Source organism: Electrophorus electricus, chromosome 10 (assembly GCF_041902795.1).
Source record: "Electrophorus electricus isolate QZ-2024a chromosome 10, ASM4190279v1, whole genome shotgun sequence".
In the NCBI taxonomy this organism is placed as follows: domain Eukaryota; kingdom Metazoa; phylum Chordata; class Actinopteri; order Gymnotiformes; family Gymnotidae; genus Electrophorus; species Electrophorus electricus.
The window spans coordinates 11200657-11207031 of NC_137506.1; the positions used below are offsets into that span (position 1 = coordinate 11200657).

Consider the following 6375-nt stretch of genomic DNA (forward strand, 5'->3'; position numbering starts at 1 on the left):
AAAATGTCAGAAACATTAAGGGGACAAATGGGGAATACTATAACAGCTCTTTCCATGTGTTAGTGACACCAGATGGTAAAAAAGAGCCCTGACTCTTGCAAACTTCATTTTTTTGTAGAACAAAGAGAAAGATGAATAACTCGCTTTATGGCCTTTTTCCACTCATGCATACTAATTCCAGTATGCATCAAAACATTGTCAGAAAAGTAGGAGTGCAGACTTTGAAAAAGGTCATGTGAGGTAATCTCTGTGGCTTTGTCTCTGGTTGTCTAGTGGTTAGGATTCGGCGCTCTCACCGCCGCGGCCAAGGATCGATTCCTGGTCAGGGAAAAACCTCTTTTTTGCTCATATAAAATGACAGATTCTGCATTAAAACATAAAGTTTGTGGGAGTCAGAGTTGAACCGACAGCCTAAGGATGACAGTTTTAACTTCTACTCTACCAATTGAGCTATTGAAAGTGACGTGCAAGTAATCCCACATGTCCAAACACCAGTATGTTGGCAAGAAACACAGCCAGTTTTGGATGTTTCAATTGTTAAGTTCATTTGACACAAAGAAGAAAGATCGCATCGTATAAGTTGTTCAGCTACAAACAGATATATCTTTTGATGACATTTGGAATCATACTGGACTTTGTGTACATGAATGGAGAAAGGCCATAAATGGTTAGAATAACATTCAGTGCTTTTGGAGAAAAGTTTCGAGAGTTTTGTCATGTAGTGAGAGAAATGAGTGGCTGAAATATCAGGCATTAAAAGTGCAATTTGCACTCATGGAAAGAAAATTGCTTTCATGTGGACCGCATTGAGATATCGAACTGCCTGTGGAACATAACACCTCTTAAGAGGCTAGATTTGTGCTCTCAAGCTGCGATGGTGGTTTTCTCATGGCTTCTAAAAGAAGAGGCTGTGGTCAGGGTGGAGTGAGTCTTTGATAACCAAGATTGTTGTTGGTTTGGCCTTCAAATAGACAACGGCATTACCCAGTGTCAGGTCTTTCTCAGTAAACTGCAGAGAATGATATAGAGGGCAAGAAATGGTCAAGCACAGTTTTATTGGGTGTGTGTCTCTAAAAAACACTAGAGCTCTCTGATACATTTTTGGTTCAAGATTTAATCATCATGCAAATGACTGTGATTAATGCTTTGTCTGTTTAATTCAAATATTATACTATAAACCTAATATTTTAATAGGGTTGGCAACTTTCTAGATCCGATTACATGTGTGTGAAGTACAAGTGCTGTAGCTATATGGTATACAATTGTTCACAGTAGCCTAATTATAATATATACAACCAAAAATGCATCTAAAATAAACACCAGAAACCTGGACTAAGGGTAATGTACATAAGTGCATTAAATCTAGGTAGGACTGCCCAATAGATAGGATAACAGCAGAACAATTGTCCCGCCATATAAGCAAAATGAGAGCCTGCTAAGGCCACCAAGAGGGTGCCAAAGACCATGTATTTATTTCTATTTGTTTTTTTATCTATGTTATGTCAGTGGCAGCTCAGATTTCTTCATAGGGCCCCACACAGGCTTGGGCCAGCCCTGGTATCACAGTGTCGTGCACTGTAAAACCATCAAGCCTGTTGATTATGCTACCAGTGTTGTTCATGTAACTGTGCAAATAAACTGCAAACACAATTACTTTTAGAAGTATCATCCAGTTTGTTTTCACAATTCCCAAAATGTAATGAATCACAGCCAAAAACTACATTCTATTAATACAGAACGTTTATGAAAGTTAATTTAATCTAATTAACAATAAATGAACAGTCGAATATTATAGTTCAAACAGTCCAATAGCTGTAGTAATGGCTTAACTCATTTTGCTTATTTAGAGAGAACGATAAATTTGAAAACCCACAGGTTTGTAAATTTGGGTCTCTAAATCATACAAAAGTAGGTTTTCTATTGCTGAACAGTTAGCTAGCTAACAAAGTACCAGCACCTAAACGATCAAAGTTTAAAGCTGAACAATGAAATGGTTCCACAAGGAATGGTTTATAGCCCCGAATTTGACACTTGCTGACACTTGACACTTGCTGACCCCAACTGCTAACTAGCTTATCTCTGTGATAAAGCGATACAATCTTTAGCAATGAGGACATGAATAAAGTATCCTTTACAATTTTCACAATATTGTGAAAATTTAATCTGCTGGCATTGGAGGTTATTAAATATTCACAATATCAATAATAATTCCTTGGTTCACAGAATCAGACATTACATTTTTGCTGTTATGGCAGCTGTTATAAAGATCATATTTATACAGAACCCTGTTCAGTTACTGCTAGTATTGAGGCACCATTGCATAACTAATAGCGGTACAGAGACAGAAACATCATGTGTTCAGATGAATAACTATGAATGTGTTAGATGAATAGTGCAGATTAGAATCATATCAAGTTCAAGTTCAAGTTCGGTTTATTCGTCACATACATAGTCATACACAGTATAACACGCAGTGAAATGGTGGAGAGTGCTCTGTCCAAACTGAGGAAGAGAACCAGGGTCGCATAGAGAAAAAAAAAAAAAAAAATATATATACAGATAAATATATATATTATATGTATGTACAAAAATATAATAACAATATATGTATATTATGATTATATACACAATGTACAATGTATATGGTTGGGTATATATGTACACAATCTACAGAATGTACAGATCCATTTTGTATAATACCATATCTACAGTCTATACCATATCTATCCATCATGTGTTCAGATGGCCAGCAGTGTGCTGTAAAATATACATTGTCAGATATTAATGTCTGCTCTGGATGTGTGTGAGAGAGTCTGTGAGAGGTTTGCATTTGTGTGTGTTGCCTGACTATGAGTGGGAAAACCATATAAAGGTAAAAACATTACCTCTGCAACAAGGATCTCTTCTATTTGAAGGAAAGGTTTAAGTTAGACACAGTCTCCACAGAGAAAGTTAAATCTGGTTTGTGTTAAGACCAGTTGACATATCAGTGGTTTATCACTGATTATGTCTGCCACTGAGATACCACAAATTAAGGACTCCAGATTCCAAGACATAGAGTTGTGCAGTGTGAGCCATACATCAATTTGAAAACTTCAAAAGTCACGTAATGTGTGCATGGCATAAGCATATCAGCAGCAGGTCCCAAAAACATTTGCTATCAGAAATGATTTCATCATTAAAAAAAACCTACAAATTCTAGACTTGAGAATGTGAGCATTAATCCCACTAACACTCACATACTAAAAGAGCACTCTACCACTTGAGCTAGTTCTCCTAGAGTGGGACTTGTTTGCAGATCGGACAAAAGCTGAAGACACAGTGGAATGGCAATTCTCTAGGAGATCATACCAAATCCTGCATCCACCCTAAATATTTCATCTAGCTGTGAAGTCAAAAAAGCTTATTCCTGAAATGGCAGGAATAGTTCTTGCAGATTCTGATATGCTATGCAAACAGTATAAAATGTGAGCTATGTTAGATCTGGCAGCCATTGGCTCTAACTGTCTCTTTTTAATGAGTTAAGCAATGCTTACAGAATTACTTTCTATGGCTTCAAATACTTCCAAGAATTAAACCTTGCAGAGTTCTGTAGCTAGACACATTGTCTCTGTAGGTTTGACATGTTCATTTGACAAACTAGCTAAAATAGCATCTTTTGGTTTGATTAAATTGCCCCTTAGACCCAGACAAAAAATTGCTCAAAATCTTTCTGCTTTTTCATGCAGCAATGAGCCAGATTTCCAAAGAAAGAGGAGGTATGGTTAAAGCTAGAAACAAATGCCCACTCTGTGCTCAGGCAGAAAATCTGATATTTTAAATATGTCCCTAAAAGGTTTATATTCCTTGGCTCACAGAATCAGACATGACATTTTTGATGTTATAGCAGATTTCATGGTGTAATAGACAGCACTATGTAACTCGCAGCAATAAAGCTCAGTGGACTTTGCAATTGATGATTTCGTCACTGTGTACAACTGCACTGAATTGCTCTTTAACAAAAGCTTCTGCACATTTGCTTTTGAAGTTTAATTCAAAAGTTGGCTGCAGAATAACCATTTGTCAGAGGGAACAATATGTGTCAACTTTCACCTATGCTCGGTCGAAAAGTGGCCGTAATCTTGTTGACACCAAGTCTACAATTTCATAGAAAGGTTCCCTTCACTGCTGCACCGAGAACTGGGAGATAAACTGAGAAAGGCCAATTAGCTCAGTTGGTCAGGGCGTGGTGCTAATAACGCCAAGGTCATGGGTTCGATCCCCATATGGGCCATGTGAGTTTTGGCTGATGAATGACCCCTTGTCAACAAACCACCTGTTGCAAAAAGGGCACCTGTTTGAACTTGTGTTGCTTATAACATTGCTTGTAAACCCCAATCTGCTAAGACATGTTCCAAGTACAGGAAAGTGAGAGTATGTTCTTTATTACACAACCTTACCCATGGATTTGTGCTTGTTTACAAATTTTGGACATTGCGGAGAAAAGTATGAAATCAGAGGGACTCTGGCATTAGTGTAAGGCTTTCGATCGCTGTGTGAATTGGTCAAGGAAGCCATTCCAGAGACATGCAGATGACCTGCATCCTCCCCATCAAATTATAGCAAGTTAGGTGTCTGGCAGTGCCAGGGAGTTCAAATCCTTTAGTCTGAAATGTGTTGGGATATGATTATGCCTGCCACTGAGATACCACAAATTAAGCACTCCAGATTCCAAGACATAGAGTTGTACAGTGTGAGCCATACATTAATTTGAAAACTTCAAAAGTCATGTAATGTGTGCATGGCCACTGAGATACCACAAATTAAGCACTCCAGATTCCAAGACATAGAGTTGTGCATTGTGAGCCATACATCAATTTGAAAACTTCAAAAGTCACGTAATGTGTGCATGGCATAAGCATATCAGCAGCAGGTCCCAAAAACATTTGCTATCAGAAATGATTTCATCATAAAAAAAAAACTACAAATTCTAGACTTGAGAATGTGAGCATCAATCACACTAACACTCAAATACTAAAAGAGCACTCTACCACTTGAGCTAGTTCTCCTAGAGTGGGACTTGTTTGCAGATCGGACAAAAGCTGAAGACACAGTGGAATGGCAATTCTCTAGGAGATCATACCAAATCCTGCATCCACCCTAAATATTTCATCTAGCTGTGAAGTCAAAAAAGCTTATCCCTGAAATGACAGGAATAGTTCTTGCAGATTCTGATATGCTATGCAAACAGTATAAAATGTGAGCTATGTTAGATCTGGCAGCCATTGGCTCTAACTGTCTCTTTTTAATGAGTTAAGCAATGCTTACAGAATTACTTTCTATGGCTTCAAATACTTCCAAGAATTAAACCTTGCAGAGCTCTGTAGCTAGACACATTGTCTCTGTAGGTTTGACATGTTCATTTGACAAACTAGCTAAAATAACATCTTTTGGTTTGATTAAATTGCCCCTTAGACCCAGACAAAAAATTGCTCAAAATCTTTCTGCTTTTTCATGCAGCAATGAGCCAGATTTCCAAAGAAAGAGGAGGTATGGTTAAAGCTAGAAACAAATGCCCACTCTGTGCTCAGGCAGAAAATCTGATATTTTAAATATGTCCCTAAAAGGTTTATATTCCTTGGCTCACAGAATCAGACATAATAATGCCAATGTCAGGGGTTTGATCTCCATATGGGCCATGTGCTTCTTCCTGGAAGATTTTTTAAACCATTTTCAATAATGGCACCACTTTGAACCAGATACCTTTTTCTCTTCTGACAGCTCCACAGTTGCCTTGTGAAAAGAATACAGTATAGACAGGCACCCACAAACATTACTGTACACATCAGAGGTCAGCGCAGGAATGTCAGTTTGTAAACCCGCCAAATCTGCCCCCACAGGCTCCCTGAGTTCTACTAATCGCTCCAACACCTTGTTTCAACCTCAGTTTCTTTTTTTTAATTTTCCCATATCCTCTTGAGCGAGGTCCAACATCTCCTTTAACAATAAAACAGTAAACGTTACACATGTAGCAATATAAAACAATATGTAAACAATGTGAAAATAATGTTACTAGCTTTGGCAGTTGTGCTGCTTCTAAAATAGCCCACCAGCTTCCTTGACGTTCTACAAATGTCAGATAGCACTGGGGTTATTTCAAGAGCCTTTTTAACAACTTTATTCAGGGTGTGAGCAATGCAGAGCGCATGAGGCAGCTTCAGCTATTTGCCACAGGCAGTCCTATTAGATGTGCCCTCAGTAACCAGACATGTGACTTTATTTTATTCCCCATTCTTCCATAAGAGAGGATTTCACACAGGCCAAATTTTCAGCCGTATGCGCCCGCAGGAATTTCACAACACCAAGTAGTGTAGACTTCAGAAACGTGTTGTCATC

At 38.2% G+C, this 6375-nt stretch overlaps 1 non-coding gene across 1 annotated transcript; it reads left to right on the forward strand.

Annotated features, from left to right (window-relative positions):
- The first annotated feature begins 4199 nt into the window (after nt 1-4199).
- On the forward strand, nt 4200-4273 carry trnai-aau (transfer RNA isoleucine (anticodon AAU)). The gene has a single exon. It is a non-coding gene; the product is annotated as a tRNA-Ile (tRNA).
- The last annotated feature ends 2102 nt before the right edge of the window (nt 4274-6375 follow it).